The 13211-nt window shown below is 42.9% G+C and overlaps 1 protein-coding gene and 1 non-coding gene across 3 annotated transcripts in view; one reads left to right on the top strand and one right to left on the bottom strand.

Moving 5' to 3' along the window:
* Ets1 (ETS proto-oncogene 1, transcription factor) overlaps positions 1–11787 on the bottom strand; it is a 123476-nt gene extending 111689 nt beyond the window's left edge. Inside the window, exon 1 of one of the 2 annotated variants that reach the window (XM_060371432.1) lies at positions 11652–11787. The gene's annotated coding sequence lies outside the window, so the exon portion shown is untranslated. Of the gene's footprint in view, positions 1–8577; positions 8599–11651 lie in introns of those variants that run through there. The other variant, XM_060371440.1, reaches the window with a different exon arrangement.
* Positions 309–447, top strand: LOC132651787 (small nucleolar RNA SNORA17). Its single transcript, XR_009589357.1, has one exon. It is a non-coding gene; the product is annotated as a small nucleolar RNA SNORA17 (small nucleolar RNA).
* Positions 11788–13211: the final 1424 nt, after the last annotated feature.

Raw genomic sequence — 13211 nt, 5'->3', positions numbered from 1 at the left:
CAAGCATAGTGGTATGCACTTAGAATTCTAGCACTCAAAAGCCTTGAGGCAGGAACATAGTGAGTTCATGGCCAGCCTGGGCTACAGAGTGAACTCCTATTTCAAAATAAATAGTAAATAACCTCTCCAAATGCATTTACTGCAATTTTTTAAAAAGCCCTCCTATTCTGAAATCATTTTTCTCTAAAAGAATTAAACTCACAGTGGAAAAAATCTTGAAATTGGTGACTTTTTTATTTACAAATATTTTTCTGAATGCCAGCAAACAGTTTGACTTTTGAAGACTAGAATTGAAAGGTTGTCTTGTTCCTTCCCCTAGAGGCACTGCAGCTGTGGCTGCTGTGTCACAGGTGGGTCAGTAGGTGGCAGAGGGGAGAGAGGTCATGTCTATGCTCAGTGCTCTGACTTGTGAAGAACATCCGAATGATTGGAAAGTAGACTAACATTCCCTGAAGAAAGTCTGAGATGACCACCGTTCTGGTGTCAGAGGCTAGGATGGTGCTAGGCAGGCCTGGGGCAGGCAGGCTGTACCCAAGCTGACCCCTGCCCGGCCAGAGTGCTTGATTGAGGCATAGCACTCCTGAGGCCACTCCTGAGATGATCCCAGACACTCAGAGACCCCATGCTCCACTAAATGGTGGAGAAATGGGAGAGAAAGAGAAACCAGAAAGACGTGGGCACAATGAAGAGACGCAGAACTGGAAGCTCGAGAGTAGTGAGGAACAGTCTGATGTGAGTAGCCATGATGCCACCCTGGACCATGGTGAGGTCCTGACCTGTGCTGCCCCCATATCTGGGTCTGTGGCCCTGCAGCAGCAGGGGTCTGTTACAACTAAAGGCCAGGTGAATGCGCCCAGAGACATATTCATGTCTGAGGGAAGAACTGATCCCACCCCTCACTAGGCATTGTCGAAGAGCTGGCCCTGGAGACATGGAAGCAGGAGAGCTGACTTGACCCTGCAGTACTCTGCAGTACTCTGGAGAGCAGGCCCTGCGTACATGAGGTGATGTAAATAAGGGAGAGATACCCTTTTCCCTCTTTGGCCCTTACCACCTTCAGGAGGCAAGAGACCTGGCCCTGGGGTCATGAGAGCAGGAGAACTGGACCTGCCCCTCACCAGAGAAGCACAGTACAGCTGACCCTGGTGATGGAAATTTGGGCAAGCCAGACCCAAGGGTGTGAGCTTGGGAGAGCTAGACCTGTCACTTGTGTACTGCACAGTGACATGGGCAAGGGAGAGATGTCCCCTCACCCCTTACCACCGATGGCAGGCAGGGGAGCTGGCCTCGACACCATTCAAGCCAGATCTGGAGAGTTGTCCCTGCCCCTCGCCTACTGCAGCACTCGGGAAAGCAGGCCCTGCACCTTACCTGGGCAGCACAGTAGAGCTGGCCCTGAATCTGGGTTTGTAGGTGAGCCAGCCCTGTAGGTATGAGCACAGGAGAGCTGGCCCTGCCTTTCATCTGCTGGACAGTGATACAGATGACAGAGAGGTGCCCTCCTCCCCTCACTCATTCCTCACAAACTATGGAGGCAGAAGAGCTGACCCAGAGTCATGAGAGCGGGGGAACTGGCCATGTCCCTCACCAGGTCAAACACTTGGGAGATCAGGTCTTGCACCTCTCCTGGGCAGCAGGATAGAGCTGGCACTGGTTTCAGGGAGTTGCTGTGAGCCAGTCCCAAGGGCACGAATGTGGGAAAACCGGCAGACCGACCAGTTCAGATATCTCTCGGGCCCAGATCTAGGGATTTGAATTGGCTCACTCCAACATCTACCCCATCAATGAACTGCTGGAGTGCATGAAGGGGCTCATCCTACAGAGCCAAAACTACATGATCTCCATGACACAGGGCAACAAGAAGATATCTGAAAAGAGTCCACAGTGAGGTTCCAGTATTCATAGAGTAGCAGAAGCCAGAGGCCTCCTACCAAACCAATGACTCATTGCAATGAACATTAGCAAGCAAAGAAGTGTGGATGAAAGGGTATACTGTGGGACACATTTGTGACACACTACAGCTTCCACAAGATTTTTTTTTCTCTGTTGGGAGGAGACTACAAGGGCGGAGGATGGGTATTACGAGGGGAGAGGGAGATGAGTAGGATTGGAGTGCATGATGTGAATTTTACAAAGAACCAATAAAAACTGTTCTTAGTTTGTTGTTCATTTATATTTAGAAATCAACTATCACTTTTATGTTTAGTAAGATGATTCTTTGGAAGTGGTTGTGTTATTTTAGAGTTAATTCTGTTGTTCTCTTTAACTAATAAATACACAGATGTAGGGGAAAATAACTCAGAAAATCCTCAAATTGATATTTAAAAAATCCTTTGTCATCCTACCTGTAATATGTATAATATATATTCTTCATGCTATAATGTTAACATGCTGTTTTATAATCTGCTTTTTTTCATTGATATTTGACATATGCAATTGGCATTTTTCTATGTCAGTAAGTATCGCTCTCTCTTTAAGACTCTAAATACATATAAATATTCTACATTCCATATTACAGTTAGCCAAAATTATATTGCTACTGTCAAAATATTATATTTTAAAGGTGGGTCTTTTTTGATAGCACAGGCTGGCTGGGAGTTTCCTATATAACCCAGACTATCCAATATTGACAAGGACAAAAAGTCCGTACATGTTCAAAGTTGAATCAAATTTTTTCTGAATATTCTCCTCGTTTGGTTGGTTGGATGGGAACAGAGGTCTAACTATGCAGTATAAACATGTCCTAACATGAACTCAAAGGCTGGCTCTTTGACCTCCCCCCCCCACACACACCCAAGGGGGGAGCAGCCCTGCTAGGCCACAGAGGAGGACTTTGCAGGCAGTCCTGAAGATACCTGATAAGTAGGATCAGATGAAAGGGGAGGAGGTCCTCCCCTATCAGTGGACTTGGAAAGAGATATGGAAAAGATGAGGGAGGGAGGGTGGGATTGGCAGGGAATGAGGGAGCGAGATACAGCTGGGATACAAAGTTAATAAACTGTAACCAATATTAAAAAAATAAAATTTTAATAAAAAAAGAAAACAGCTTAAAAAAAGAATGAGAAAAGTAGTTCATGGTGTGGGCAGATCAAGGTTGCTAGAAGCTGTAAATCTACATGAATATGAACAGATATCTCTGAATAAAAATTGTGAAATAGGCAAAAAATAAAAATAAAAAATCAATAAATAAACACGTCCTAAGCTCTGTGGTCATCTGATTTTCCTCTTATAAGTGACACTGAAAATGCAACAAAGTATGATACTCTTCCATCATTTCCCCTTGAGTCATGAGTTGCCTAAAAGAGAGAGCATGTCTTTTTAAATGGTGCATAACAATCATGCAACCTGCATCTTTTGACTGGGTAAAGGAATGTGACAGAGCATATCCAAAAGGATAAAGCTCTCTTTAGAATAAAAGTATGTCACTACCTATATGGAGGGTGTCCATTTCAAACAGTGAACTTGGGATTCTTAAATAAAACAAGAAGGGAACAGATATATATATACATACAATCAAAGGACACTTTAAAATGTTGACTACAAATAATACTATTTTGTCTCTCTTCCTCCATCATATTTTAATTTCGACACATGGTCCATGGTGTTTATACACTCATTTTGGTAGCTATCTTCTTGATCTATTAGTACAATGAAAGCTACAAAGGCAAGCTTTTTCTAAAACCTCTAATTTAAGAGACTTCATATAAAATAATAGAACATTACTCAGCTCACCCCTAGGAAATGTTCCTGAAAAGCAGCGGTTTTCATCCTGTGGGTCCAGGCTGCTTTGGGGGTCAAATAACCCTTTCACAGGGTCTGCCTAAGACCATTGGAAAACAGATCATAACTATAGCAAAATTACAGTTATGAAATGGCAACACAAATAATTTTATATTTGGGAATCACCACAACATGAGGAACAGTATTCTAGGGTCAGAGCATTAGGAAAATTGAGAACCACTGAGAGACAGACTGAGAGTAAATGGTTAGAAGTGAAGGCAGTCTTTCTGCCTCATTCCTGAGACTGAATAGACCTCATTTTCTTCAGTAAGGATTGCAGAGTCTCAGTAGTAAATACCCTTTCCTACTTTAAATGTTGGCATTGACCATTCAAGTCATTGGCTCTGAATTATATGGGCTGTCCTCTTCTATACCTTCAAGTCACACACATTTTTTTCACAAAGCTCAGAAGCAGCAACTACTACAGGATAACCAGCATGTCCTCATTACTAGTAATGATTCCTAATCCTCTCCGAAATAAAATGACCTATATCCATCCCCTATTCTTCGGACTGTGAAATTTCTAATTAAGCTTAGATCTGTCAAGGCCTATATGAATGTGTAAAAACAATCTTTCTTACAATACTAAAATGAACTCAAGCCGTTACGACTTTCTAAGTGTATATTCTTTTGCTCTTCCTAAGGACATTGGTTATGAATGTCTTCAAGAGTTAACAAACCTCCCACAGAGGACCTGTGTTCAGTTCTTAGCACCCATATGAGGAACCTCACAACCTCCTGGAACTCATCTGCAGGCACTTTCCCCCTGACACACATAAACGTAATTTAAAAATAAAATATTTCAATGGTGGTTTTACTATAGTACACTATGGAGCTAGGAAATAAGGAGTGCCCGATAGATGACTTTTGCATTTCATCCTGGATAGAAGAAGAAGAAGAAGAAGAAGAAGAAGAAGAAGAAGAAGAAGAAGAAGAAGAAGAAGAAGAAGAACAACCCTAGCTGTCAAGTGTTGTCAGAAAGAATTGTCAACAATACACTGAAAGGTTCTGCTGAGCTCTGATAGTCTCCAAATTCAACTGGGACAGTGACAACTGAAATCTCTACAACACATCAGAAACTAGTGATCTCTTCCTTCTAGTTCTCAGCTCGCATGTAGGAGCCCTTGGTAGTAGGAAAACTGCACTGACAATATTGTTCTTCAGTCCTGTGTGTAACCAAGAACAACAAAGGAACACAATTGACCTTCAGATGCACTCCAGCTCTGTGGCCGCATTAAGTGATGACAATTCAGCAAGATTATTTTATATTTCAACCGTGGAAACAAAAAAAAAAAAAAAAAAAGAAGAAGAAGAAGAAGAAGAAGAAGCCGGAAGAATGATGTTAAGTACTTCTTTCTTCTCCACCATGGATGCATTATAGGTCGGGGTTAAACAGCTCCTTGGCCAAGTCAAACCCAAAGAAGAATTATAAGGCAAAAATGTCAACTCTCACCCAACGCTAGCTGCTAAAGAAATTCTTCAAAAGCCTGGGATCTTAAATAATTTCTTTTCAATCCATAGTGTGTGGCCTGCTTCTGCAATCTAGAATTTAAATTGAGTCCTTGCTCTTCAGAAGATGTCAACAAAACAGAAAGGTCATAGAAAGACTGGGAGAGTTAAAGGAGACTGGATACTTTTAAAATTATGCCTGTAAAACAGAATTAAAAGACACCAGCTGACATGGATCTCTCAAACCTGGCAAGCAACCTCTTGGACTATGTCTAATTGTGAATTTCATGGTGGGGTTTCATGTGTTTTATTGCCCAAATTCTAAGGTTCCAATTTCCCAGTGTAATGCTAAACAGCTTGCTGGCATTCTGCTACTAAAAAGGGGTTTTGCAGAGTCAATGAATTTTGGACTCAGAAAAAAAATTAGTCAAACCAGCTCATTTTTATTTCAATAAGCTAAGGCCAGAGAGCTGAGATGTCAAGAAGAGCTTTGGAGTTACAGATTGTGAGTGGAGCTGGCTCTCCTTCCTAGCTTCAGTCTTAGATTTCCTCAAATATAAAGTGAAGACAGGGCTACCAACCCATTGAGGATTATTGAGGAGGGACATACAAAATGAAAATATTTAGCTGCATTCCCTGTAAGTGCTAAATTACAGCCCAAGACAATTACTTATTTAAGAATTAGATGCCATGGCTACATCTGTGCAGGGGTTCTAGGGCTTTTAGGTTATCTCCATGCATGGTCCTTGGTTGGAGTATCAGTCTCAGAAAAGACTCCTATGCGCAGAATTTTTTGGTTCTGTTGCTCTTCTTGTGGAGCTCCTGTCTCCTCCAAGTCTTCCTATCTCCCCCTTCTTTCATAAGTTTCCCTGCACTCTGCCCAAAGTTTGGTTATGAGTCTCAGCATCTCCTTCGATACCTTGCTGGGTAGAGTCTTTCAGTGGCCCTCTGTGTTAGGCTCCTGTCCTGTTGCCTGTTTTCTCCCTCTTCCTATGTCCATTGCCTTTGCCTTTCTGCATGAGGATTGACCATCTTACCCAAGGTCTTCCTCTTTACTTAGCTTCTTTAGGTTTACAGATATTAGTATGTTTATCCTCTATTATATGTCTAATATCCACCTATAAGTGAGGATATACCAGAACCCCTGCATAGATGAAGCCCATGGCAGCTCCGTCTCCAAATGGGTTCCCTAGTAATGAGAAGAGGGACTATCTCTAACATGGCTCTTTGATTACCTCCCCATTAAGGGGAAATAGCCTCACCAGGAGGAAAAATGCAGCCAGTCCTGATGAGAGTTGATAGCTATGGTTAGAGGGAAGGGGAGGAGAACCTCCCCTATTAGTCGACTTGGGGAGGGGCTTGGGAGGGTAGGATTGGGAGGGGATGAGGGTGGAGGCTACAGCAAGGATATGAAGTGAATAAACTGTAATTTATAAATAAATAAATGTTTTAAAGGTAAAAAATTAAAAAAAAAAAAAAAGAATTAGATGTAGTGGTGCTTGTCTTTAATCCCAGGATGCAGAGGCAGGCAGATTTCTGTGAATTCCAGGCAAGCCAGGAGGACACAGTGAGACCTTGTCTGAAAAGAAGAGAAGGGAGATGGGTGGAGACCTAGAACCCCATGGTCTAAATCTTCATCTCTTTTTCTAAAAATTGAAATTTAATTGGTCAAAGAAATTCCTTTCATGATCATGGGCTAAATGTCTTTAGTGGAGAATTTTTGCAGGAGAAAAGAAGCGCAGTTTTCAGTGAATGCCAGGCGCCCTGAACCACTGTAATGCAGTTTTCAGTGAATGCCAGGCGCCCTGAACCACTGTAATGCAGTTTTCAGTGAATGCCAGGCGCCCTGAACCACTGTAATGCAGTTTTCAGTGAATGCTAGGCGCCCTGAACCACTGTAATGCACACATCCAAGCAGCAAGCATATTCTCACAGCTCCAACAGAGCTCCCGGACAGACTGTAGCTGTGGTCACACAAACCAGGAACTACTGCAGATTTCCGAACTGAATATATATATATATTCTGGCATATGTATGTATGTATGTATGTATCTATGTATTTAGCTGTGTTCCTCACACATGGGGAAAGTGTTCAATAAATGATATTATCCACATATAATATAATAAATATAATATTTTAAAATATTATATATGCTATGTAAAATATATTATAATAAAGGTATTATCCACATATAATATAATAAATCATATTTCATTCACAGTACCTGGCATTCACTGTTAGTAGTAAAGATGGATTTTAGTATTATTATTGTATTAGCACTATTTATACAGCTCAAAGTAGCAGAGGTTACCTATTTAAGAATTAGATTTAGTGGTGCATGTCTTTAATGTGTATCTATGTATACATATATATATATATCAGAGTATGTATCTATACATGTATGTTCATATATATACATATATATATATATATGGATGGATGGATGGATGGATATCCGCCTTTTGTAGAGTAACACAGCAGTAACTGGCTATCAATACAGGGAAGATAGTAGTTTGTTTGTGTGAGACCTCCATTTTGGTAGCTGTTGTTGCCTTTGATCTGAGGTATTGCCACCCAGACTGTGAGGTGCACATGGATCTGAGTCACACAGTTCTGGTTACAAAGCAGCTCCAGGGCTCAGTGAGGACCATGGGAGGATGATACTGTTAGTCTAAGCACTGCTCAGGAGCAGTGCTGCAGTCACCTGATTCTCATATTTTACTAAGATGGGAACTTAGGAAGCAGAGCTACCTGGAAAGAAGAGCAACCACATCTACCCAAGGCTGAGCAGAAGTCTGTGGGTCTTAGGCACACCTGGCCAGAAAGAAATGTGCAGCTCAAGAGAGGTTCTGAGTCTCCCATGCCAAAGCATGGTCAGGGCTTCTGTCTTCCCCAGGAAACACAGTTAGTCCTTTAGCCCTTTATAACTTCAAGAAAACTGAAGCCCTCAGGAACCTTTAAGACCAGGAATTCCAGGGCAAGGAAGAAAGGAAGACCTCCCTAAGGGGGAGGCAGAGAGTGGCAACAGGTCTCTCTACATCCATAGGAATCATTTCAAGACCACCACCCAGAGGCACCAAGAGATGACTTTGAAGATTGGTTTGTCCTAATTTTTAAGACTCAAAAGCTTTTAGAAACCCTTTGAAGTATTTTTGCAAATGTTTGTACTCTTAGAATTCTTAAGTAAAAGAAAAAAAAGAAAGAAAGAAAGAAAAGAAAAGACAAAGAAACAAAGAAAAAAATCTTTTTCTCGAATGATAGATTCTTGACATTAGCACTAAAGTTCCCTGCTTTACTCTGATCAAGAAGTGCTGACCCAGCTTTTACCTGAAGTTTCCAGAACTCACCTACACTATTGGTACATCCAATTCACCATCTTCTGCCCTAAGGAGAAAACAAACAAACAAACAAACAACAAACAAAAAAAAATAAAACCTCAAACATCTTTTCCCCTCCCATTCTCTGCTCAAGATTCAGTCTTGTATTGTGGCACTTGAGCTCAGAAAATATTCATAGGCTGCATCAGACCATTTAAAATTTTCAACCTTTTCCAGCAAAATATTGCTTTCCAAAATAAATGTTGTAAAATTTAAAATGTGCATATATTTTTCCACCCCTCACTAAACAAGCTGGACACAAAGTAGAAGCTGGACTTAATGACCACACTGGCATGTTTTACCGAGTCAGGCAACCCAGACAATGCAGTTTTCTTCCAGAGTCAGTATCTTCTTATCAATGAAAAATTAGTTTACAAGAAGAAAAAGCTTGACTCGTGCTATTCTCCCAGACACCTAGAAAAATGCAGGCTGCTTCTGTGTGTCTCGGAGCTTGGGCTTCCTGTAATTGGTGTCAGGAGCCCTGTGCTCACATGGTTTTAGTTCTGATCCAGTCTCACCAAGAGCTCACCCTGCTGATTTAAAAGTGGCCCATGAAGCACACCTCATGCAACATGCTGAGTAAGTGCAAATTAGATTGTTCTCCTCTCTTAGATGAAAAAAAAAAAAAAAAAGTTCCTCCAATGAAGGAGTTGGCTGGGTTAAAGGAGCCCTGTAAAGCTATACCCCAGCAGAGTTAAGGAGGCCAAGGAGGATCTGTCTGGAATTAAAGAAACAAGAGCTAACTTAAATGCCTTTAAATTTCTGCCTCCCATATTAATGTCACTCAGATACTAAATGCTTTAAATTTTCAATGAAGAATAAAGAGGAAGGAAAGAAGGAGAGGAAAGAATGGGGAAGAAAGGAAGGAAAGAAGATAGGAAGGGAAAGAAGATAGGAAGGGAAAGAGGGAGGGAGGGAGGGAGGGAGGGAGGGAGGGAGGGAGGGAGGGAGGGAGGAGAAAGAGGGAGGGAGGAAGGGAAGGAGGGAGGGAGGGAGGGAAGGAGGAAGGGAGCCCCAACTTCTAGTATATACTCATCCCTTCTGCTTTTTGGATGTTAACTGAGAAATTTGAGTAGCCAATTAGAAAAGAATCGTTGTCAGGGGGTTGTGTGTCTATTTGCCAATGAATAAAAATCACAAGGCCCACGCATAAAAAGAAGACAAGGTACAAGGGTGGTCATGTTGAGTTCTGTTCTCTCAACACAGTAGAGGAGAAACGCATTGTTTGTGATAGCCCAGCCTTAGCCCCATAGGAACCTGCACACACATACCCAAGTCCTTACTGTGTTGCCTCAGACTACTCTGGCCCTGTTGGCCCTTCTATTTTTCAAAGCTCTACACTCCTTACTCATAGACTCTCCTCTTTGTGAACTAGGTGGGGCACCAATAATCGCTTGAATTTTAAAGAAAATGAAGCATGCTATGTTCAAGTGCAGCCTCCCCTAGAGTCTAAGCCTTTATCTGCTTTCTTCACTCCAAAATCCAGCTCTGACCCGCTTGGCCTTTGAACTTCACCATCCCTGGGAATTTGAATAGGCAATTAAAGGCATGGGCAGAGAATCCAAGGTCACAGACTCCAGGGGCTGGAGGACTACCCCCACCTCCCCGGACTCAGCTCCAGCGCGTCCTGGCACCTCTGGTGACTAGCACCTGGGTGTAAGGTGCCAGCGAGGCAAAGAGCCCGTCCGCAATCACACTGTACATCCCAAGTCTCCAGCAGCCGACCAGGACGAAGGAGGCTCAATAGCTCTTCCCGCTCTGTTATCCCGCTGCTCGCTGGGAAGCATGGAAGTTGTTGGTTTACAATTAAAAGCAGCGTGCTGCTTCAAAATATTAATATTAATAACTACAATACCCGAACACATGAAAAGACCTTTTCATCTTCAAAGCACTTCTCACGAATTAACCCCTTACAGCCCTCTCTGGCCTGGGTTCTGGAACAGCAGGTAAACTAGAGGGACACAGGCCACCCAGCCTGCAAAGCGCCATCAGAGCCTGCCAAACCGAAGGGGTTTCTCGCTGATAAAAGGTCAGTGAAGCAATCCAGACCCCAGCTGATGAAAGAGTTAAAGTGTCGGTAATTTTACAAATCAAACAGAGAGGCCAGAGGTACGTTTCAGGATCTGAATTTCCTGTTGTTTCCCACCCAGTTCCATGCAGCTATACAAAGTAGGAAGGAAAACAAGCTTTGGGGGGAAAAGAGAGAGAGAGAGAGAGAGAGAGAGAGAGAGAGAGAGAGAGAGAGAGAGAGAGAGAGAGAGAGAGAGAGAGAGAGAGGGAGGAACTTTACAATGGATTGTCATGATCTCGCTACTCAGCGTCTTTGCACGGTTCGCTCACTGAAAAGTCTACTTTGAAAGGTGATTACAGATATTCTTATGGTAACAAGAATAACCCCTACCCCACTCCGTGTTAAGTGGAATTGCTGTCCCATCTCCAGCCTCCCCTGTTGAGTGAAGAAAGCCCATCTGACCTTGAGACACCCCCACAACCACCGACCCACAGAGCCTTACAAAGAATTGGTGGGCTCTTGCAGGACATAAGTCACAGCGTAGAAGAAATGACCCGATAGGCTGGCTTGCCTTCAGAAGGTCCTGACCGGCGGCAATTTCCCCTCTATGAAAGCAATTCATTAAGTTGCCAGTAAGAGGTGGAGCAAGTAGACTTCACTAAGGAGGAAAGAAGAAGAAGAAGAAGAAGAAATAAATTTTCTAAGTGAAGCTACAGTTTTATTTCTCTGAAAGAGTCTGCAAAGGATATTCGGAATTGTGAAATGTCATTTGCAAGGATCTACAAAGTGTGTGGTTTTGCTTTTAGGGGGGAAAAGTGACAAGAGTCTTGATTTTAAGTTTGTCTAACAAGGTTAGGAAATAGTTTTGAAAATATTGTTAAACAATGGAATAGGTGGATAGGGGGAGATGTAAAAAAGAGGAAGAGAGGCTGAATCTTGAAAGTTTCCCAATTTACCCTTTAATTCATAAAATGTGGGGGAGAGGAAGAAAAATGGAAGGAAAGTTTTCCACAGAAACTCAGCCCTCACTTACTATTTTGCCGGAGAGATGGGTGAGGAATGAAGTAAGCTTCACTGAAGGTCTGCCCGCGCTCTCCAGTTACTACCTGCGGGAATCCTGGGCTCAGGCTAAAGAGGATGCAGAGACCATAATACTCCTAATAGAGCTGCCTCCTGAAATGGGGGGGAGGTGTGGTCAAGCTAGGGAAGCAGAGGAGGCGGTCTTCAGCCAGCCTCTGGCACCAAGGCAGCAGGCGGTCACTAGGGCAGGTGTTGTGGTCTGAAGTGGAGCAAATAGTGTGGCCGTCTGTGGCAGGGCCAAATTACACCTGATTATTTTTATCCTTCAAGTGATGCTTCAACTAAATATAACTGAGCCAGGGGCAAAATGTGGAGGGAAATGAGCCAAAAAGAGAGAGAGCTATCTCCTTGAGACTCACTAGATTGATGCTCTAGGACTACTTCTGCCCGTTGTGGCTTGACTTCCTCAGTGGAACTGTGATCATGAGAGAGAGGGTGCTGTAAAACCACTCGGGACTGTCTCCAGTGTGATCCCTGTCGCCCACTCTCCCACTCAGGTTTCTTGTTGTTCTTTATTTACCTGGGGTGTGAAGTGTGCATTGTTCACACTGGATGTGTACCAAGAGACACATCTGTAACATCTGTGAGCATCACAGTGTATTCCTTCACAGCATAAGATTTTGGCTCACACCATATGAGATGGTCTCACCAGTCTCCACTCTTCAGCATGCACTGAAATGTTGTTATGTTTTCCTGACTGTGTGTGGAGCGGACACTGCCAACCAGAAAGTTGGGAGTTCTGAAAACTAAAGTTGACTCTTTACCTAAACCTGGTTCCAGGTGACCCTTGCCACAAAATTGCATTGGGGTGGCCCTTATGGCTTCAGGTGATGCCTGCCATAGGTGAGCAGTGCTAGATTTGATTTGTCTTTGAAATAGGGATTAAGAGAAAGAGATAGTTATGTATGAACATCTTGAAGCAACTCCAGGTAAGCATAAACAGCATCTCTTCTTCACTTTCAGAGATGATGATAAGAATGTCTAGTGAAATCACATTTCTATGAATAGGGAAAAACTGGAAAAGTCTACATCTGCCCTCAGTTCCAAGACTTTTGCCCTAAGATTCCATTTATATTGAGTAATGGATGAGTCAAGATTTGCTCAATTGCTTCCTTTCCTTCTTAATGAAGACGCAAATACTCAAGTTGAATGTCCAGAAAGAGCTAACGTGTCATTCAAGAAACACTCATGTCTTTCCTTCATCTTACAGCCCTAGTAGCACAGTTCTGATAAGCTTGTGGCTAAAATGGGATCCAGTGCTCCTGTGCCCCTCCTGAACGTTAGCATGGCTTGGATGAGAGCCATGCTTTGCTATTGGCTCAGTCAGTTTAGTTTAATAAATGTCTGCATGTAGCACTGTTCTAAGCACTAGGAATCTAAGCAGATCACCCTGCTGTGGAAAGAGAGATGCAAAAACCACCCCCTTCCAGCGAGCATAACGTAGGCTGTGAGAGAAGTTCTATGAAGTGAAGAAGCTTAGGCTGTCCCCTCAAGCTCAGTCAGTTCAGGCTTG

Source organism: Meriones unguiculatus, chromosome 1 (genome assembly GCF_030254825.1).
Source record: "Meriones unguiculatus strain TT.TT164.6M chromosome 1, Bangor_MerUng_6.1, whole genome shotgun sequence".
Taxonomy (NCBI): Eukaryota; Metazoa; Chordata; class Mammalia; order Rodentia; family Muridae; genus Meriones; species Meriones unguiculatus.
The sequence above is the reverse complement of the archived record's forward strand: the minus strand, read 5'-3'. Positions and strand labels throughout refer to the sequence as shown.